The 23,173-nt window shown below is 40.9% G+C and overlaps 1 protein-coding gene across 3 annotated transcripts in view; it reads left to right on the plus strand.

The window, feature by feature from the left end:
- The window catches only part of Efna5 (ephrin A5), a 275,756-nt gene that overhangs the window by 174,979 nt on the left and 77,604 nt on the right, over positions 1 to 23,173 (plus strand). The gene's annotated exons all lie outside the window — the stretch shown is intronic.

Consider the following 23,173-nt stretch of genomic DNA (forward strand, 5'->3'; position numbering starts at 1 on the left):
AAAATTTCCACATGAGTTCTGAATTGGATCCACTCATGATGTGCGGTAAGGACCTTCCTTTGCCTTATGGCTGGAACTTGATACCTTTCTTCTTCTGCTGATTCCATTTGTGAGGAACAGAGGTTTGGAGAGCCATGAGTCCTCCCTCACTGTAGGCTACTACAAAACTCTCTGAAGACCAGCAACCATTAACCTTGAGAATGAAGAGAGGGCTCCATACTGTGATAAAGACTGAGGGTACTCAGTTGTCGAAGCTATGTTACCTGTTTCTAACTAATTAGGAGTTACTATGAATCTGTTAAGGACATAGTGAATTTTAAGGTAGATTGCTACCATGGGACTGCCAACAGTTTTCAAGCAAGCAAAATGAAAAGTTGCATTGGGTACTGCATTTTACCAAGACTATACAATGTCTTTAATAGTGTGGATTCAAACATATAAATGAAAGTCTTAAGGCAGGGTTTCTGGCCACCGGAAAGAGGTTTCTCTTGGGGATAATGGCCTCAAATTCTTGTGACTGTGAGTAGTTTTGTGTATGGATAACACGTTCCAACACTAGCTTTAAAGAGTCTTGGATTTTAGTTGTCTAAATGTTAATATGTGGGATAAAGAGATGGCTAAGCAGTTAACATTACACACTGCTCTTATAGAGCTCCTTGAGTCAGTGCCCAGTGCACATTCAAATGATTCAATGTAACTCTACCTCCAGAGGGATCTGACTCTTGCATCCATGGGTACCAGTACTCATGTGCACATACCCATACATATGTGCATAATTAAGTGCAGTAAACCTTGAAAGTTTTGCTGTGTCCAAACCATGTATCTTAGCATTACGATGGTTTAGCAGTTAAGTGCCCATCCAGAATATGAAAGTAAAATACAGGATCATTAATTATGTCTTAAGAGTCATAGATGAGAAAACGTAAAATGTTTTGTTTTCTTCCTGGCCTTTCCCTCTAATCTATATCCATTTCCGTTCACTTGGACTTTGCCATGGGTTCTCTTAAATTGTGCTCTTAGACACGAGTGGAGATTTATCAGGGCTATACAGAATCTGAGAAGAAGACAGCAGCTCAGGTGTGCTTTACAACTAGCATTCAGGAGATGTGGACAGTTCAGTGGGGGGGTGGGGGGGACTTGCATGCTGTGTGGCAGAACTGAAAAAAAAAAAAAACTGTAAATATAATTAAGCCAGGTGGATTCCATGACAACGAAAGAGGATTAGGGGCTGGGTGGATCCGGCAGGCCATGGAGACTTGGGCGAATAGATGTCAATTCACTTCTATCCTTTCTCTCTGGGGGTTGGGGGGCAACAACAACGTAGTTTGATGTCTAAATGAAGTAATCTCTGGGAAGAAAAGGGAGATTATATTTGTTAAACTGTATAAAAAAAATCAGAAGATAATATGGCTTTGTTCACAGTATTACATAAAGAAGATTAAAAACAAAGAACAAGCTGCTTAAACACTGTAAACTAATTAGTTCTACGAATTGTTTTCCCAAGGTTCATGAGATATGAAACACTGGCAGTAGTGCGTGAAATACACTCTGCCTCAATTTGTTTTCTGTTAGTGCCGTGTGTGTGTGTGTGTGTGTGTGTGCACATATATGTACATAACTATATGGCTATATCATATATTAGACAAAAAGGGAAGAGGTTACAAAGGGGCACCACAGCCTGCCCTAAGACTGTGGCTGACATTTGTCATCTCTAGTCTGGCACGAGATGGCCCTGCTTTAATACCTTGTGTAAATATCAGCTTTGTTTCTGCCGCCACAGGCTACATTGCCCAAATGATGTCATGACAAGGCCCAAAGGAAATCCTGATTGCTGCTCAGAGCCTCTGGCAGCTACCAAGGCCACACACATCAGGAGTTTCAGGCTTTATTTGTTTCCAAAAGCTCTAGGGCTTTCCTGAAAGTAGGTTTCAAAGATCCAGAGTGAGGGTGTCCCCATTAGTGTCTCATTGCCTAGCTCTACAAGAGACTCACCCCCTTTCTCCTAAATGTCATTATTTTTTGGGCAGAGGACTAGCCAAGAATAAACTTTCATTTTGTAAGTATATTTACATGATTTAAGCAATAGTAATAGTAATAGTTAATGATGATGATAATAATATAATATAAAAGCACATTCTTTTTATAACTTATTTATCTATTATGAGAAAGGCATTGATTTTTCTCAGGCTTAAAATGATGTAATAATGAGATCATCTGTATTAGTTACTCTTGCATAGCTGTGACTGAATGCACTTTAAGGGAGGCATTATTTATGTAGGCTCACAGTTTCAGAAGGTTCAAACCATGGCTTCTTAGCCTGATGCTCTTAAGCAGAGCATTATGAAAGTGGGAGTCTGCTAAAGAAAACAGCTCACTCCTTGCTGTAACAAAGTCAAGGAGGTTCCTGGGGTGTGGCATCCAGCGCCTTTCAGTCGGCCCTGTCATATGTCTCAGCCTGTCTTGTCTTCTCAATGGTTCTGCTTGCCCATGGCCTCTTCTGAGGTGTCTGTGATGCTGTCTTTTAACGTTGCAATTGCCCTTAATTCACTTATCAAAGGAGTCAGGCATTGATGTAACTGATATATGGACCATATACCCCTCCCCACTAGACTCCCTGTAGGACCAACCCAACCATGTGCCGTTACTCTTGATTTCAATACTGCCTGAGAGGATTTTTACAAGAGCTTTGGGTGTTGCATTTTTCACAAAATGGAAAATTTTTTTATTATTTTCTTATATGTTATAGCTGATATTATTTCTTGTCTTTGTCATGAATCCATTGATGAGACAAGATGTAGTATTTTACAAAATGCCACTGGATTTGATTTTAAATAGAAACAGTAAACATTGAGTAGATAAAAAATCATGAATAGTTCTAGGAACACTGCTTTATGGAAGAAAAAAAAAACCTTTCAAGCATTACTGTGTGTTTCTTCAAATGGTTATATCAAAGTAGTGTTATGTTCGCTTTTCATTTTTAACTAGACTTGATATGTTAAGAACAGAAGAACATTTTGTGTGTGTGTATGTGTGTATGTGTTATGTATATCAATATATGTTATTTTATGTTTTCCAATGGCTTTAAAAACTGATAGAAGCAAGCATTTTTCTCATGTATAGTTCTTACATTCACAAAATAAGACAACACTATTGCTAATGCTTTGAGATTTTGTGGGTTTTTTGTTTGTTTTGGTTTTGGTTTCCATTTTTTGTTTTGTTCTGTAAAAGGTATTTTAGAAAGTACAAGTATTTTATGCTGGAAATCCTATATCCTTTTCCTTGTTTACAAAATATTTAGATAGGTATTTTTCCCCTTACTTTAATAATGTGTGATAAAATAAGTCTGTAGGCTGTGCAGTGGGGCCTGTGAGTCAGCCTCTTTATGGATTAGGCGAGGCAAACGATCACTCTGCTGGGAGCCTGCAGAGACATAGAGAGCCTGCAAGCTTAGCGGGCCTGGCACATCCGTCCACACAAATCAGTTAGGAAACGTCTTCGTTTTCACTCATCTCAATTAGGGTTTTGTGGGGAAGGAATATTTGGGTTTGTATTTGTAGTTGATGGAGGGATGCCTCTGAATGAAAGTCCCAGGGATTTCCCAGTTTTGATGACAGTCAGAACTCACTAGAAACCTTTGCTGTCTTGTATAACCCCAAAACCCATAGCAACAGTAAATCACTTGTTGGCCTGGATAAAAATAGCTATGATTTGGATTTTTTTAATGTGTTTTCATTTATTGAGGTCAGTGCTTTTGTGTCAAACAATTGAAACCCGACACGAAGAGTTAAAGATAGCCTGGGTACTGTTCAATTATTATTCGGATAAGATTTTAATTAGCACCAGATGTAGAAGGAAGGGCAATTATAATCCATTCACTTGCTTGCATATGGACTTGTGGGCTAGACGTGTTTTATTAATTATTTTTATTGGCAACCAAGACAATATTTTGACTTCTGTATTGAAAATTGCCTACCTGCTTTAAAAAACCCAATGACCACCATGAGAATTAAACAGTGTTGTTTATCAACAATGAACAAATCTAAGCAAACTAGACTGATTTGTCAAGATGAGATCACTGGCTTTAATATTAATCTGTAATGTCATCCTGGACCCAATCGCTTGTAAATTATTCTTTTAATTCAAATTAAAATTCCTTTCTTGAATTTGAACTTTTTAATCAATTTGCAAGACTGACATGTATTTGCACCTCTCCAGGTCAGAGTCTACTTCCCCGATGCAAACAAAGGTTAGTGTTACTTAATTTATTTATTTTTATTTATTTATTTATTTATTTTGGAGCAGCCTTAGAGAAGTCTAAAAACTTCCATAAATAAAATAAAAGTTTCATTTTTGAAAGCAGACTAACGAAGTCTGACTGATCTAATGACAGCCATAAACATGAGGCACGCAGAAACTCACTCCTTCTACACAATAATTAGACACTAAGGGACTTCTGTTGGTTCCAGAAGTAAACTCAGGTGACCCTGTCTTATTTATCAAGAGTGATGAGCAACAGCCGCTGAGTTTCTTCCTCTGCCCCTTCCACTTTGCCACATTTTTTACATGTTGTCTAGAAGTTTGCAACTTTCATGCTATATATTTCTTTCCTGTCTGACTTTTATGACTTCCCCCATAAAATGTATTGGTTGTCTGAGTCTCACAAATCCAAAACTACTTAATGGCTGTGGCTGAATCCATTATGCTGGGCTGGGTGTTTGGGTGTTTGTGTGTTGTGTGTGTTTTCCTGACATCTGTGTAGATATCTTCTGAAATTTACAAAACCTTTGTAACTAATCCCACAGGTTGCCCTGATTTGGGGCAGTGTTTGTTGCTGCTAATTACACAGCACAAACCTTTGGGAGACAGGCTTCTTTGTTAGTGATGAGTTTGAGCAAGCAAATAAGCACTCCTGAATAATGCCGAGGGGTTTCCACAGAGGCCTTGCAGCCTGCACATCTCTTGCATGCCTCCTCGGCTCTGTAGATGATGGCCACTGTGCTTGGTGTGCATAGTAATTGCTGGATCAGGAGCAGAAGCTGGGAGCTTCTGTGGCAACAGGGTGTAACACAAACAGCTGTGTAACGAGGCACGCGTGGGATTATTAGGTGTGACGCGATGACTGGTATTTCTATCACAGCATTATGGAACTGTCAGAGGCTTTTGTCAGGCTTTTTTCTACCAAGGGCTTTGAAAACCTGCTCCTGTGTTTTAGTAGTTATCACTAAAAACGGCCGGAAATCCCACTGCTGCTGATCAGTTATGCTACCTCTAAGTATCAGCCACTGATTGATGGCTTGTTAAAACGAGCCTTGGAACCAGGGGGTGCTCTTCTTAGAGTAGGTATGTATTTGATTTAGAAGTACACCAGTTTGCATAATTTAGCAAATAAACTACACTATGCTTAAAGCACCATACTTTTTAAAAATGTATTGTATTTATTCTTTTAAGATTCATTTTAATTCTATGTGCATTGGCGTCTCACCTGCATGTGTGTCTGTGCGAGAGTGTCAGATCCTCTGCAACTGGAGTTACAGACACATTCGTGAGCTGCCGTGTGGGTGCTGGGAATTGACCTCAAGTCCTGTAGAAGAGCAGCCAGTGCTCTTAACCACGGAGCCATCTCTCCAGCCCACAGCTCTGTACTCTTATCCAATTTAAAAATTATCATTGATGTATGACGGCCTAGATGAGTCATATGCAAACCATCCAGCGCAAAGGTAACAGTGCAGGCAGAAAGTCATTCAGTCAAGAGAATGGCATGTCTATCTTGGACACACCTTGTACCAGTAGCTCGACTACTTCCATTAGGTCCCATCCCAAAGAAAGTAGGACAATTTAGGGGAAGAAAATATTCGTAAAGTGTATCCTCAAAAGGTAGTTGATAATCCAAGAATAGCTGAATTATAATCCGTGTAATTACCAGAGATTCTTTTAAAGTTGCATTCAACATGGGGTGTGTTCTGAAGCAGTTCATAGGCAAGCCTGATAGAGTCCTTCACCCTGTTTCTCTCTGGCTTTCCTTAGTCACTCAGGCAACTGTAATCTAGAAGATAAGAAACTTTCTAATGAATTTTAAATTCTTAATCTGTCTTAGAAGAAAAGGCTTTCAAATTGTGTGTGTGTGTGTTGGGGGGGGGGTGTCTGTCTGTCAATCTATGTGTTCAGAGAGGCCAAAGGACACCCTTTGGTGTCAACCTAGAAAGCGCATTCACTTCCTTTGAGATGGAACCACTCATTGACCTGGAGCTCACCAATTAGGCTAGCCTGGCTGGCTAGCGGGTCCCAGGGACCCTCTTCTATCCACCTCCCAGGGCTTAGATTATACAGGCATGACATTTGGCTTTACAGTTTTAAATTTTTTTTTTTTTTTTGTTTTTTTTTTTTTTGTTTTTTTTTTTTTTTTTTTTTTTTTTTTGTTTTGTTTTTTTTTTTTGGATCAAACTCGGGTCTTCATTCTTGCAAGGCAAGTACTTTACTAATTGAATTCTCTCTTTCCTACCCCATTGGCATGTTGTTTGTTTTCTGACTGTAAATTCTAATAATTACATTGTGTCTGCTTCTTATTTGTAAACTAAATCATTTCGTGGAGACAGGATAACAAGCATGAAAATAATATACCTCTGTTATATAGCATAACATAGTGCCTGTATATGGCTGTGTGCTTGAAAATAAATATCATGCAGGCAGATACGGAGACTAAATAGAAAGCATTTCTACACAGAATTTGTAGTACACACTCCTGAACCTGAACTTTCTGGGAATTGTCCTTGATTGAAAGGCAATGATGTGTTTTCCCTCAGTTTCTACTCCTATGTTCTTGTTGAAATGGTCATTTTCATTTACTTTACAGTTAATTAAACCAGAAGGAGGAACAGCAGGAAGAGAATGGTCTGTCTTGAAACCCCCAAAGAAGCCACTTGATAGCTTTGTTTATCAGTAAAACAGTGCTAGCTCTGTGCTTCATGAAGGAGCTATGAAAATACAGACTTCTAAAGGTTTACATACTTCCATTCTAAGTCTTATGCGCTCCAGTGTGCTGCTTTCAAAGCGCTTGAGCCACCCTGGAATCTTCTGTCTCATGTTTTATTGATTTTCCAATGGAACCATCTCAAAAGGTAGCAGGCTGTGAAAAACATGAACACAGTTTGAGATTCACTTTCTGTAAGAGACTTTTGACATTGGACAATGTTTTTAAGGACCTGGAAATTATTAATTATAAGCATCCCATTCATCCTGTGCATTTTGACAACATAGTCTTCAGAAGAGCGATTCTGGGGGGGGGGTCATCTCTTTTTGGGATGGTATAAATAGGTCAGTTCTCCTGAGAAATATCTAATCAGATTGTGGATACGCTAGCCAGATCTGTGATGATGCTCACGTCATAGGCCAGGTTATGGAACTGCTGATGCAGTTCTTGATCAGCCCTTAAAATTATACTTTTTTTTTTTTTTAGGTTCTATTCTTAGCAATGCAGGAGATTAAAAATAGCTTTTTAAACCACTTTGAAAATACCATACTATTGACAACATTAGGATCTCTTGACATTTTTCTCTCTCAGGATCTTCACCACAACATCAGTGGACAGCAGAAACATACTGTTCCTCTTGAATTTCTTGGAAAGTTCACCTAGTCCTCCTTTCCCAGTGAAAATTCTAATGTGGTTTCCTATTCTAAATTGTCATCGGACAGTACCGGGTGCTATAAACCATCTGCCGTTTCACACGTATCTTTTAAAGGTCAGTGATACTGATAGCTAAGAAGTGTGAAGCATATGAAACAATTAGCCACCTCATAAGGGCGGAGTGAGGCTGCACCAGCACCAATTCGTAAGGCCTGTGAGTGCTAATCCACAAAGACTAATTAATTATTAACATCCCGTACTGTGTAATTTACAACAGGAAAGTGTATTCACTGTCTCTTGTGACATGTTTGTTCATCAGACAGGGTGTTATAATTGCCCCAGGTTGTAACTTGAGGATGCCACTTATCAGTAATCATTTCCCAGTCAGGTAAATATCTTAACCCAGAAATTTATAGGACAAGGCACAGTCCTACCTCTGTAGAAGGAAGAAGTAATATCAGGTTGCACCAACACTGTCTAATGAAGCAGAAACTGTTCTCTTAGATAGTGATTTTATGTAAATGCATTAGCACTTGAATGATAGGTGCCTACATAGATAAGTTGTCATTTTTCTTTTCACTTGAAATAGCACTGAATAGCCATGCTACTCCTGTGCCTTACCTCCGGCAGGTCAGCCAGCATCATTCTGGAGCCCAGTGGACTAGAGTCCACAATTAACATTCCACTGTAGATTTAAGTTGAGCCAGCGTTCCTTGTATTTGTCAGGACTTGATATCAACTGGCCTGACATCTTCCCACTTCATGGTGGAAAGTCCCCTTTCCCCCACAAGCTAAAGCCAACCAGGATGCTATAGATTGATGAACTGCAGTGGATCTGTTACTCATGGCCAATGCCGAGATGCATGGTTGCATGGCAACACCTCCCTGGGTTGTATGTATCAGCCATGCTTGGAAGGAGACCCGACAAAGATTTCTGGTCCTCTGGGAAATTTTAACATACAAAATTGAAATTTATTCTTGACTGAAATTCTTGAAAACTCTATTCTGTGTTACTCTGTGTTGATGACTGTTTCTTGAAGTGAAAGACAATCTGTGAAATGTTACTGATTTAATGGGAAAACCCAAGGAGTGACCAAGACTGCAGTTCTTTGTCGAAGCTTGTACAATCCCATGGCTAAGGCAATGTATGTAATAATCACTAAGTAAGAAAATCAACTCTGGTATGCAAACTGGGTTAGAGGAGATGGCACAAAGAGGAATTGTTCTTCCACACAGAGCGTAATTTCCGCATAGGGATACATGAGGCCTGTGATTCCCCCCAGCTTCTAATTTCTCAAGACAAGTGAGAAAGTTCCATTTTATAGGAAATCTCTTATAGGAATTTATAGGAAATTCCTAAGAATATCTTGCCAAGCTTACTGTTGTACCTGTGTGAAGAGGTCACAGGGAGAACAAGGTTGGCTGGCTAGCACCACACTTTTCCAGAAAAGGTGACAGGCCACTCTAAGTCTCTGCTGTTGTACATCATCCCTGCCCATGGAGGCACCAGAATCTGTCTTGCTCCTGTGCTCACAAAGCCACTGCTGCACATTAGCCAAGAGGGTACCCTGCCACCCAAGACAGATTCACCAAGACCATGTGTGATGCTACCTCTAAGACTTACAGCCATGACCCCATGACTCCTGGAAGAGATAGTTTGCCAAGTCTCCTCATTAGGAATTCACTTATCCTCTTGTGAAAACTGACACTAAAGTCTCTGTTCAGAGGACCAAGGCTCCAACGGCAGTGACCACATAGAGTTTTTAATGTCAAGAAAAATAAAATGAATTAAGTCTGGGAAGAAAAAGCTAGTCGCGTGCTTTCGAGCACACACACATGCAGTGCTTTCGAGCACACACACATGCACAGGAATGCATACACACATATGCAGACACATACACACGTGCACACACTATGGCCATTTGTTTATAAGCTTGGAGGAATGTATCTTGGTTAGAGACCCACTTCTTTCCTTCCCTAACTGTAGAGTATTAGGATTTCTGTCTTAAGGTTACTTATTGCTATGATGAAAGAACACGGTCAAAAGCAACCTGGGGTGGAAAAGGCCCACTGAGAGAAGCCAAGACAGGAGTTCAAACTGGGCTGGAACCTGGAGACAGGAGCTGTCTGATGCAGAGGTGCTGCTGACCAGCTTGCTCCCCCTGGCTTGCTCAACCTGCTTTCTTTTATACAACACAGGTCCAGCATCCCAGGACTGGCACTACCCACAATGGACTAGGTCCTCCCTATTAATCTCTAATTTAAAAACTACTTTAGAGGCCCGTCTAAAGCTTAACCTTAGGAAGGCATTTTCTCAATGAGGTACCCTCTTTTCAGATGACTCTAGCTTGTGTCCGTTGACATAAAACTCTCTAAGACACTTAGAGTATTTTCAGATTCATTATGTTTTGAGAATTGAGTCTCTCTCAGTCACAGTTCCTTTGGCTTAACGGCTTAATGCTGTCAGTCTTTCTAGTGAGTTATAGTTAACATTAAGACAAGACAGGGTCCCTAATAAAAATCTAGAGAAAGAGAAAACAGCCTGGTTCTAGTCAGTGAAGATACTTTCCTTGGCATGTGATTGCATACAAAGCCAAATCAGTAAGAAGCTGTCTGCTTTTATCTTCGGTGACTTTCAAGATAAATGGGGAAAAAATAATAACTCAGCTAACATCAGTAGAGGCAGATTACGAAAGCCTGGAATACAAAGTGAGACTGGGTGTGGCTTTCAAGAGCCAAGATTTGCCTTGCATGGAGTGTAGGTTCCAGAGACAAGGTTTCAAACAATGTCAGCAGTACAAAGGTTATGACTTTGAAGACTCGATCGCCATCAGTAACAACATCTTGGAAGAGAGCACCGTTGTTTGGAGAACACTGATGGGGTCCTCGGAGTCAATGAGAACAAGCCTGGGGAGGAATGGTACAGATGACTGAGGAGTTCAAGCAGGTGCTTGGGGGAGGGGATGGGGCTCCATTACAGGGCTGAGATTCCCGCAGGGGCTAAGCGTATCAAAGGTTTGTTCAAATATCCTCCAGCCTTTTCATCAGCTCCACATTTGGACGTTTTTGTGTCCCTGGGCCCTACAGCTTTATTTCAGCCTTGAGTATTCTCAGATGACTGAGGCAGCTCGTGTTGCTGATTGCTATCTTCTTGTCATTCAAGCTCTTTTACCTCCCGTGTGAGTTGTACCTTTTGGGTACAAATAAGCTGCCAGAGCGAGAGCCGGGTGCTGCAGATGTCCCTAATTAAGTTGATTGAGACAGGTCCATGGGATCCCGTTGCACTGTCTGACAAGTCTCCCTGTCTCAAGAAGCACTGTCCTGTCACCTGATGTATGCTGCTTACTAATGTCCTCTGGGTACAGTTTATTAAAGACTGAAGTCTTCCAGTGCCCATGCTTTTAATATGAAAACTGTGGAGTGACGGTTGCTAACAGGCAGTGGGGAATGTACAGGTTACTTCACGTTCTTCTGTTAAGTCCTGAGACATTTCAGGAGAACTTCACTGGGAACTGGTGGCTTTCATCATGTTAACCGTTTGCTTAACGAAACCAGTATCGGGTCAGTATTTGTATAGATTTAGCTAGTTGGAAACACAGACACTTTAAATAAAAATAAATAAATAAGAATGACCACATTGCAAAAAAAGTTCCAGTTTGCTTAGTTGTCAGATCATCATCGTGTCTGGTTGCCATCAATGAAACTGGTCTCCAAACATTATGAAGTCTGAGTTTTTATTTCATTTTTTAACCCCATTAAAACTGGGCCTGGTGTTCCATATTCATAATCCCAGCACTCATGAGTTGCGGTTTAGGGGGAAGGCAGCCTGGGCTAGATAAGACCCTATCACAAGCTAAAAAACAAATCCACATTTACTCTCAATTTTGGGGGAGATTAAAAACCATCTATATAGTTATCTATGTAACACTTTATATCTTATGTGCTTGGTTTTGTGCATAGGTCTGTATGTTTCCTGAAACTATCTGCAACATTTTGTACAATTTTCAAAACTTCTGTGTGCCAGCCCAGATTTAAGGCTGTTTTGATTCATTTAATATGTGAACACAGATACCATTTATTAAATGTTGAAAGAAACAACTTGATATAAGAACTTCTAAATTCTGATCCCTAAAACTTTATCGTTCTCTACATTTTTAATGTCAAAGAGTGAATACTGAATTCTCTAATTTTTAAAACCAATTTCTATACTGTCTAGTAGACATGGCTGTTCACAAAAACGATAAAGTGAAAACAGGAGAAAAATGTTTCCTTTTTTATCTCTTTCCTTCAACAGAAATCCACTTGTTAGCAACTTTTGATATTTTCTTTCTTTGGTACAGTCTCACATTTGTCAAAGTCCAGGTAGGAAGTGTTTATTACCATTTGCGTGAGAACTGACCACTAAGTATGTCTTTAAAGTATTTCCCCACAGGAGATGTACTGTCATGACTCATCACGGTTTCTGTGAGATCACTGACCAGTATGGCCTCGCCTACCCTGTCCATAACTTAGAAGTGTATTAATCTAGTGGTCGATGGTGTTCGGTATCAGTTGTCCAGGCTGTGCTTTGCAGTCGGAGGAATGATATTTCTGTCCTCAACTGTCTAGTGTGTTCCAAAAGGAAATATGAGAAGAAGATAAGAATATGGTCCTTGTCAATTCTAATGGCTATATAATACAATTAGAACCCTACCATATTTTTAAAAGACTATTTCCATAACTGCACACATTTAGGTAATTGTACTCTCATATCCTCAGCCCCAAGTGATTCAGTAAAGAGTTGTTGGCAGATGTGAATGTGGTAAAAGTTTTTCAGAGATGCCTAACCATTAAAGGGGACAGATTTAGGGGATTGAGAGCAAAGGGTAAAGAAGCAGAGACCTGCAAGTGAGAAGACCAGGGCAGAACATCTACCAAAATCATGAGTAGATGCAGAGTCAGGCATGATTGAGAATTGGCCTTACAGGTTAGGGAGGGTCCAGGGAAGACCTGAGGAGCTGGAAGGAAATAAAGAGAAGGGGAGGACAGGGGAAGGCCAAATCTGGAGAGAGGAGACTGTGGCACAGGTTCTGTTAGGCAGGGGGATGACTTTGAAGAAAAAAATAACAGAATCTCTAAACACCCAGGCTTTGTTGGAGAGAGAGAGAGAGACAGAGAGACAGAGAGAGAGAGAGAGAGAGAGAGAGAGAGAGAGAGACAGAGAGACAGAGAGACAGAGACAGAGAGACAGAGACAGAGAGAGACAGGGAGAGAGAGAGACAGAGACAGAGAGACAGACAGAGAGACAGAGACAGACAGGCAGACATGGTGGGCATCTTTCTTCTGGTTTTCTTTTGCTGTTCCATCAGAGACTAGAGAGAAGGGAAACTATTAACACGTTCACACCATTATTATCGCCGTTATTCTGAACACACAGAGACAAGAGAGTATGGATTATTGAAGGACTGCTGAAGCTGAGGATTGATGTGCAGCTCAGAGGCCAGATTTCCATTTATACACCATTAGGAGAAAACACTTGCCATTGACAGATTCTATCAACCTATCTGTTTAGTCCTTCCAATTTTAATCAAATAAAACTGAGATAGGCATTAATGGCTCATTTGCAATTACCCAGTCTTTCTGGTCAAGTCTCAATGCTGACATGTATATGGTAATTGGAGATTAGTCATCTCCTTGGGTTCACTTCATCATCCTCAGAAGCTGTGTCATGGTCAGGCATCCATTGCTTTTGGTCTGGCTTGGAGGCTGAAAATGGCATCTCTGGCTATTCAGATAAGCCCTGTTTGGAATGTTGTCTGGCCCTCCCGAGAGCAGCAAGTGAATGGTCCCAAGACCCTGGCTGCAACCATTATTTAGGAGTCAGAACATACTGAAGGTTCATACCGGCTTTGTCACTGACAGGGTTGTTGTCACAACAGGAGATGCTCTTCCAGCAGTACCTGTGCCTCTGAATTTGCAAGCCCCTCCTAATGGATTGTAGATTGAGAATCTCATTCTGCTGGAATTCTCACTTGAGGATCAGAGTAATTATTTCCTATTGCCCTTTGTGGAATCCAGTTATAATTGCATTACTGTTAACGGTGTTCCCGTTAACAGTTAATTGTTAATGTCCTCCTAATTTGGAAGAAATCATCACCTCTTCATATTTCATTGCCAGAAAGAGTTGTTAAACTCAAAGAGAATAATTTAAGGTTTCCAAATACAGGAAGGGAAATGGGTCGAGAAGTCAGAGGTAGGCCTGTGCAATGACTGTTCTTTCTGGGGTGTGGTGAGTTTGTGTGTGTGTGTCTGTGTTTGTGTCTCTGTGTGTCTCTCTATGTGCGTGTGTGTGTGTGTGTGTGTGTGTGTGTGTGTGAGAGAGAGAGAGAGAGAGAGAGAGAGAGAGAGAGAGAGAGAGAGAGAGAGATCAAAATCTTGAGTACACAGAGTCAGGCCTGAGTCAGAATTGGCCTTATAGGTCAGGGAGGCATTTAAGTTCTTGGGGGGGGAGGGGGGGTTGGAGGAGGCCAGCTTTGGGGAGAGGAGGCCAACTCATATGGCTGGCAGTAGCACAGGTTCTGATAGGCAGGGAGACGGCATCAAAGAAAAATATCAGATTTGTGCAACTATTTCATATTGAGGTTAAGCCACCATGCACAGTCCTTCTGTGGAGTTAACAGGGATTCCTGTGGTGTGGAAAGGGCTCTGGTCCTTGTGGTAGGAAAAGGGCAGTAACTTTTTCTCTTAGCTAGCATCCTGTTTAAGTGCTGAAAGAAGCATTAGCAGGAAAAGAAAGACATCACTGTGGTAAGGCCAGCCAGGCTGTGGTGGGCTCAGGCAGGCTTTGACTTTCGGATGACCATTAATTTCTTCCTGTATAATACACTGAATTGCCTATGGTTAACAGCCAGGCAATCCCTTGGTCTGAGTCTGCAGCAGGAAAATAAAACATTTTGGGAAGTCTTTGCTTAAGATTATAATGGTGATAATTAATATAAATAATGACTGAGAGAAAGAAGAAATGCCACAATTACCTCCATGTTAAGGGACTGCTGCTTGGGGGGATTTGAGGCTCTGTTTTCATTTGTATTTAACCTGGACATCTCTAAGATACTCATTTAGTAGGGACTTTCTTGAGGGAAGAAAGAAAAAAGGGAATCAGGAGCCTAAGTCTGCTGCTAGGACGCTAAGCCTGTACCTTCTCATGGTTAGAAGAGTCTAATGCTTGTTTAAATCTGATTCTATTGAAATTCCTGTTTTAAAAAGTTTTTGTGTGTGATGCCAGTGTCATAGTTATGTCAACATAGAGTTCAGAGGACCACCTGGTAAAGGTGCCTTAGGTGGGTCCCCTTTACCTAAATTCCTGGGATTGAACTCAGGCCGTCAGGTTTGTGTATCAAGACTTTACCCAATGAGCCATCTTACTGGGCCCCATGTTGAAATTCTTAATAATGTTTAATGCCCCCCACCCCCACTTTTCATTTTGTGCTGGATCCCATACATTTTAAGCTAAGCACATACATAGTCTTGGTAAGCCCTCCTGGTGGTAGCAGCAGTTGTTTAGATTTCAGCCAGTGTGATAGCAGCTAGCAGCCTGATTCTCAGCCACCCATGTGTAATTAAATTCTATACTCTTATCAACACAGAGACTGGTTTGACAACATTTCAGGATTGTTCCTTTTGAAAAAGGTCATTTACTTAAGCAGCAGTATGCCAAATAACCTGTTTGACCTAATTTCTTTTCCTTTTTTTTTTTTTTTTTAAGAAACTGTTCAACTGGTTATTTCTACATCAAATATAAGCTGTAGATCCTTCTGGAGACTATAGGGAGATTGATTATTGAGTTTGCTAGTGTATGTTTTAATGTATAGTTGAAACAAAAGAACCTTTGGACTTGGAGGTTCCTCCTGAGTGCTAAGGTTTGAACCCTTGTGAGGTGTGGGCTGTATTCCTAGCCCTCCCTGGGAGATTTCGACACTTCCAGAACAGCAGTAGCCTGTAGTTAAGGAGGTCACCTGTCACCATTGCCACAGGGAATGAGGCTTTAAATGAGTCCATAGCTAGCCCTGACTTCTTGTTATGTACTGACCAGTGAGAAACTATTCCATTCATTTTGTGTTTCTCTATGACTAATTCTCTTTGTTTCTGGTAAACACTCTTCTTCGTGTACATTCAAAAAAGTTCCATCATTAAAAGCAATTTCGCTTTTCCTGCCTAAGGGTGACGGTGTGAGTTTTGCCTATTTAATGCTATGAGTATAATCTCTTTTTTAGTGGGTGATAAACTCTTTGCGACAAAACAAAAGACCATCGTGATTTCTCTCCCTTTTTAAAAATTGTGATTCCGAATTTCTCGACGCACTTTAAGCCCTATTTTACATAATGCTGCTTTTGGAAAAGGAAGTCCCATGGCTTTGCATGCTATCAGTTCTGCGGAGACACGGGAGTGGTATTGAGTGCTAAATGAAGCATGCATAGATCATGAGTGGAGAAGAATATGTACTTCATTTGAAAGTTGGGGCTCAAATGTCCTCTAGCTGTAAAGAGATTATAAACTCACTGAAGAAACAAATCCTAGGAGTTTTATTTTTAATGTCTGCATTGCCTTTAATGGGTCTTATTGAGCCTCCTTGCCATGGGGACAGGAGCTTGGATAGTGGGCCCTTGGCCTCTCTTGCTTCTGCCTGGGAAAGATAGCGCTGTGAGCTTGCCTGGCCTTGCATCTGGACTTTGCTGTCACTCAGCCTTGCCTCTTTCTACTGAGTCTCACTGGATCCTACATTTGGCTTATGGTTCACTGAAGCACATGAGTGAGTAAAGCTGTCTGAGATGTTTGCCTGTGATTGTCAGGGTTTTCCTTGTTTGCATGTAGTGCTTGTGATGAAGTTTATCTAATTGACTTATTTCAGATAGATAATAATAATCTTTACCTAATATTTCTTTCATAGAAACATAAAATTCTTTAGTATATATGTATATATATAAATATATACATATATACATATACATATATATATACATATACACATATATACATATATACATATATACATATATACATGTGTGTGTGTGTGTGTGTGTGTGTGCTGTGTGTGTGGAGGTCAGTTGGAATCTTAGAGAAGTCTGATTTTTTTTTTCTTCTTTCCACCATGTGAGTCCTAGGAATCAAATTCAGGTTGTCAGGCTTGGTGGTAAACACATTTACTCACTGAGTCATCATGGAAACTTTTTTTAAAAGATATATTTATTTTTTTGTATATGTGTGTTTTGCCTGCATGTATGCCTAATGCCTGTAGAGGCCGGAGGAGGGCCTTGGATCTCCTGGAACTAGAGTTTTAGATGCTTGTAAGTTGCCATGTGATGTGTATACTGGAAACAGAACCTGGGTGCTCTGGAAGTGCAGTCATTGCCCTTAACCACTGAGCCATCTTTCCAGCCTTTTTCATAAAGGCCTATTCATAAAGGTTTTTAAGCCTTCCCAGAATGTTATTTTGCCATGAATAGAAACCTGCCAAAATAACCCTGCAGGGCTCTGATTTTGGTACCTCCTATCTATGGGTCAAAAAGAGAGACTAGCCATTGTTAGAGAGGTGTTAGAAACCTATTAGTACCATGCTGAGGCTATTGGAAAGAGGACCCAAGAAGACTAATGTCATGGTGGTGATTCGTTGTTCACGAACACTGTATCTATGTAGAGCCTGAGGTTCTAAAGGGATAGGGCATCCCATTCCCACATCCTGCTTTGAGGGACGAGACTTGGTAATGCTGAGAAAGCCTCTCCTCTTGTGGTACTCTCTCAAATTCAACCATTATACTCATTCCCTTAGATTTATATTTCGATTTTGTTCAGTAATTACCTATTTAAATGTAAATTACTCTGTAACCTTAGTGGTCTTCCAAAGATTGCTTTTTCTTCTGGCGGGGACTAAGGTTCCAAGACAAGAAATACTTACAGCAAACATTACACTCCCCTTGGTTAGCTTAAAAAAACGGTGTCTTAGCCCAGGATAGCCCCTCTGCTATCCTTTTCTTCACACATTTTCTACAACACTGACATCAAGTCTCGACACTTCAGACCCCACCCCAAATGGTGAAGACTCTCTGTTGCTTACCGAACTCACCAAGCTAGCATACCCTTGTCTCTTTTAAAGTTAACGTATCTCTTCTAGAGAGCAAGTGATTTGTGTGAGGACAAAAAAACCAAACATCAGCAGAGAGAGACTCTGGCAGGAAACAGGAAAGCAAGCCTAAGTTTCTGTAAGATGATTGCACAAGAACACTCCTTATGTAACCCAGCTGGGAGAGGTACATTCCATCTCCTCAAAGTTGGCCCAGTGACACCTGCCTTGTTCCCGTAGGAATGAATCATTGAAACAAGCAGACAGGAAGCTTGTTGAGGTGTGGACATGTAAAAATGGAATTTGAAAGAGAAAGTAGTTTTATCTTTCCCGGCCCAGTCTTGTTGAGCATTCCCCCCCCCCCCCCACTCCACCCCCGACCTAGCTGGCTGCTGAGAATATGTAGGCCGGGAGGATAAAGTATTATCTCTACAAAGCATGGAACTGACTCAGCGTTTAATACCCACACCTTTGACACAGATTACAGCTTAGCACAATTTATGACTGCCCATTGTTTCTAGATCCACAGCGAGGCTTAGAATGCATGAGGCATTCATTGTCAGGCCAGAAATCATCAAGTTTTAATTCCTTCCCCCTTTCTTTTTTATGTTGTTTGCTTGTTGGTTGATTTGTTTTTATTTATAGAGACTGCTTTTCCCTGACTGTCCTGGAACTCTGTCTGTATTCCAGGCTGACCTTGAACTCAGAGATCCTCCTGCCTCTACTCTGGAGTGCTGGGATTAAAGGCATATGTCACCACTGCCCAGCTTTTTTTATTCTTCGCGTTTTAAAATTCTAAGATATAGTTACACTGTTTCCCTTTCCCGCTGACTCTTCCTAGGCGTCCTCGCCATTGCTCCTGGTTGTATTTATCTTTTCATTTAAGATGTTCAGTTCTGTCTGAATAAATTTTTGTTACCTTTTCTTGATTTGCTTTGTGTTCCCACCTCTTCTCATGTGTATGTGTGTGTGGTGTGTGTGCGCTCATGCATATGTGTTTGTTTGCAAATGTGAGTACCCATGCATGCATGCACTTGCTTGCAAAGGTTAAAGGTTAACAGTGGGTGTCTCCCTCCAGGGTTCTCCAGTTACATTTATTGAGGAAGGGTCTCTCTGTAGCCAGAGCTCATTCTTTGTGCTAATCCAGCTAGCCACTTTCCCCTGGACATCACCTGTCTCTGCCTCTCCAGGATGCCATGTCCGCTGGCTTCTTTGTGGGCTCTGGTCCTTAGACTTCAACAGTAGACACTGTACCCTTTGCCCACGCCTCAGGCCACTTGTTTTATTTTGAGACAGTCTTTTTGTGTAGCCAAGGCTGGCCTTGAACTCATATTCCAAGGATTACAGGCTGGTACCTACTTACACTCTGTCTTTCTCATACACCATAGTAACGCATTGGGAGTGAAGATGGTTTTCTTCTGCTGTTTCCACGGGACTGTCCCTCCTCTGGACAGTTCTCAGGCTGTGATAGGTTTGCTTAGAATCACAACTTTGGTAATTATTTAGTTCCCAATTTATTTGATATTCAATTATGTTGGATTACGTTCTTGGGAATTTTCAAAATGTCAGGATCACCATTCTGGCTCGCCTGTCCGATAGCCTCACACTCTGTGAGTGAAGCCAAATATCCATGTGGCGTCTTTGGAGAAAAGCATTGGGGCCCTGGTGTTCTGCCCTCTGGGTAACTGCCCAAGACTCAGTTATTCATATGAATTTTTCTAGTGTACTGCGTAAGCTGTGACAGAACACAGTGTAGGGCACAAGACGAAATGACATTAGCTAGTCCTCTCAGGTGACCTTCAACCATTTTCTTAAGAGGCTTCAATGTTGCTGTTCATTCTCTCTGAATACACCAGAAACAATGGCCTCAGGAGGGACGTAGAGAAGTGAAGGTGAAATCTGGATAATGAAAGTCAGAATTTGGGTCACATTTTGAAACTACAAAGCTCTGCCTTCTCTGTTGGTGACCATTGGCCTAAGGAAAAGCAGTGGTTTGGAAACTTCCTCTGAATTGTTTTGCTTCAGGAAAAAAAAAAAAAAAACCCTCACACAGAATGGAAAGTTTGGGTCACAGGTGTAAACCCCTAGGCTCTCTTTCCTCAGTGAGTTCGGTGTTGGTCTCAAGGACAAAGAAAGAGGAAAGGAGCTTCAGATTAAAACCAGAGTTAGGATGGCTGTGAACTCAGCCGTTGTGAGCATCGGGAGTCAGCAGGGAGACCAGAAGCAGCAACTCATCCTCCTCCCGCCATGATGGATTTGTATGCCGAGTTTGGTTTTCCTTCAGAGTTGGTTCTCTGTGAAGAGTAAGGGTTAGTTGCTCCAGGACTGGTAGTTAGTTTGAGCCTCTGGGCAACCCTCCTCTTGCCTGAAATCCACTTTGTAACATTTTGCTCTGTGAGGTTACCTAAATTGTTTTGACAGCAGGTTGTGGGAAGCCCTGGCAGGAAACGAGCTATTTGCCACCTCCAATGAGAGGTGCAGCTGGGGCCTGTGCTCGACCCTCTGTGGTGCTTTCCTTCTCTGCAAGGGAAGAGTCAGATTTATCCCGAGTCAAAATAGACAATAGTTTGGATGCTGAACAGAGGCTTGCTTGCCCAAAGTACACGTTTGCTCTTTCTAGTTTGTTCGGGGCTAGGGGCAACATGGTCCCCGTCGCCCCATCTTCTGATGTGAGGCTCCCAGTTGTGAGAGCTGATCAAACAGGTACTCTAGAAGTGGATCTCCAAACTTTCTTCAGAGCGCTCAAGCTGCAGGGGCTGAAGTCAAACCAGCCAGGGGTTCGGAGGCGATTAAAGCATAAGTAGGTCTTACTTAACTTTCTTTTCATTTTTAAAAATCCCCCATAATGTTCCCATGATCTTTATATTCATTGCTTCTTGTTTAGGGGTATTAACCCCCAAAATTTCCTAACATCCCTTCTGGGCTTTGAAATTATTTTCTTAGCACTTTCAGCCTACATCCCATGATATTAAGTAAACCTGGATCTCCTGTGAGGGACTTGATACCTCGTGGGACATACAGTTAAGATTCCCAGATACAGCTTGCAGGATGGAACTTGATACCTTTATGTCAATGTTGGCAACTTTAAATCATCTTTACAAGCAACCAACGCCTGTAGCTCTGGATGGAAAGAGAGGATATATAAAAGCGTGTATGAAAACTCACTCTTTATAATTTCACATTGGTTATTAGATGCCGCTTAGCTATTGGTGCCCTAGACTTAGTTCAAGCGTGTTTTATTTTTATAATGCCACTTAGCACTTTTGTTATCAGAATCCCTCTAACAGATTTTTAAAACATATTTGTTCTCAAGAGCATTTGTGTCCGTTGTCTGGACTAAGGGCACACATTGGGCATTTTCCCAATTATGTGTGCTCACACAGACCATCAAAAATGTCACATTTTGGCACAGAGTATATTGGAAAAATCCCCCTGAAAATAATTAGCTATTAATAATTAGTTATATAGAATAGCATGAGCTATTCTATATATTATGTTACAAGTTTTTGTTTTGGGTTTTTTGTTTTGTTTTTTAGTTTAGTACTATATAACATTTATTTTGCTAGAGAAATGACCAAATTAAAGTATTCCGAAAGTATTGGGGAACAGCAAGATGGCTTAGCTGTTAAGAGCACTGACTACTCTTCCAGAGAATCTAGGCTTGATTCTCAGCACCCGCATGATGGTGAACAACAATATGTAACTCCAGTTGCAGGTTATCCAACACTCTCTTCTGGCTCTCTCTATGGGTACCAGTCATGCATTTGGTACATGAACATGCATGTAGACAAGCACTTATACACATTTAATAAATACTCTAAGAATACTTTAGGAGCTGAGAGATGGCTCAGCAGTTGGGAGCACTGACTGACTGCTCTTCCAAAGGACCCAGGTTCAATTCCCAGCACCCATATGGCAACTTACAACTGTCTGTAACTCCAAGATCTGACAACCTCACCCGGATATACATGTAGGCAAAACACCAATACATATAAAATAAAAATAAATAAACTTAAAAAAAGAGAGAATACTTTAAAGGATGGTTTTGGATATGCTGCTTTAGAATTGAAGGCTGTAAAACCCAGGCAGTTTTGGCATACTATTTTGAGACAATAGTTTTTGCTATGTGTGTCTGTGTGTGTCTATGTGTGTGTATGTGTGTGTGTTTGTCTGTCTGCCTACCTACCTGTCTCTTTCTGTGTGTACATGTGTGTATGCGTGTGTGTGTGTGTGTGTGTGTATCCTGGAATTTTAGTGGCTTCAGGGTCTGACCACATTCTCCACAAAAGAAACATTCTGAAGACTTGCAGGAAAGAATTGGTCAAGAGGTTGCCCTGTGCAGGACACATTGGAATTCCGTTAATGTGTGGCCTGAAGCAGAAAGTGCCGGTTGGCTTTCAAGGTTCTGAAAATATGCACAAGTATTTGGTGAGAACTTCAGAACTCTGCTAAGCTGTCTTTGATTCCAAAGATATCCCTAGGGCCAGTGAATAAATTACAGATGCTTTTAAAAATATTATTTAATGCTTATATTAAATAATTGATTCTTGACTGTGTAGGCTAATCAAGTTATTGCTACATTGGCTTAATTTTCTCTACTCACATTAAAAATACTACTTTATTTGAAAGGATGATAACAGGATCTTTTGTGATTCTATATAAAGGGAACTCTTTTTGACCCACAGAAGTGATGCTATACCAGTAAGCTATTTCTAGTTTATTTAGCTGACAAATGGTTATCCCCTGTTCTCTTGCCTAGATTACAACCTGAAGAGTCCTTTTCTCTGTATTTAATATCTGACATGTGAGACCTCTCTTCAGGGGTGTATTGACTGCATTCCCAAGGATGCTATTTGGAGCTTGAACTCAGTGACTTCCTAAGTGGTACCTTGAAATCCCGAAAGAACTGAACAGAGTAGTATTCTTTGTGTTCTTGGGCAAGTTTCATCTCTATAGGTGTCTACTTAGTCTGTGCTTTATGTGAAGATTGCTTACAATTGCATGTTGTAATTAGTCTTTTAATCTCTCTCTCTCTCTCTCTCTCTCTCTCTCTCTCCCTCATATTATAACTATTGTTTTAAATAAAAATCTTTTGCTTTTAAACTTAAGGTCTCTGGGAACCTGAAATTATAAAAGCTCTACTGGTCACCATCTACTGTTATTTCTACCTCCCTATTTAAATGTGCAGATGGCCAGACTTTGGGATTTCTCCTGTTCAGAGAACACAGAGGATTAGGGGCAAGTTCAGAAATGCTGGACTGTTGTGCCTGAGGTTGTTACTGTTCCCTTGGTTTGAACAGCTGCACCTGCCATATTTGCATGACAGATATGAAATGAACGTGAAGGGCCCTTTTGCTTTTCATACTACATATCCTAGTACATTTTCAGAAGGGGGAGGAGGTTAACAGGCTCGTTTCCCCTCGTTTCAACAAGTATATTCTTCAAACTGTCATAGG

Source organism: Arvicanthis niloticus, chromosome 17 (genome assembly GCF_011762505.2).
Source record: "Arvicanthis niloticus isolate mArvNil1 chromosome 17, mArvNil1.pat.X, whole genome shotgun sequence".
Taxonomy (NCBI): domain Eukaryota; kingdom Metazoa; phylum Chordata; class Mammalia; order Rodentia; family Muridae; genus Arvicanthis; species Arvicanthis niloticus.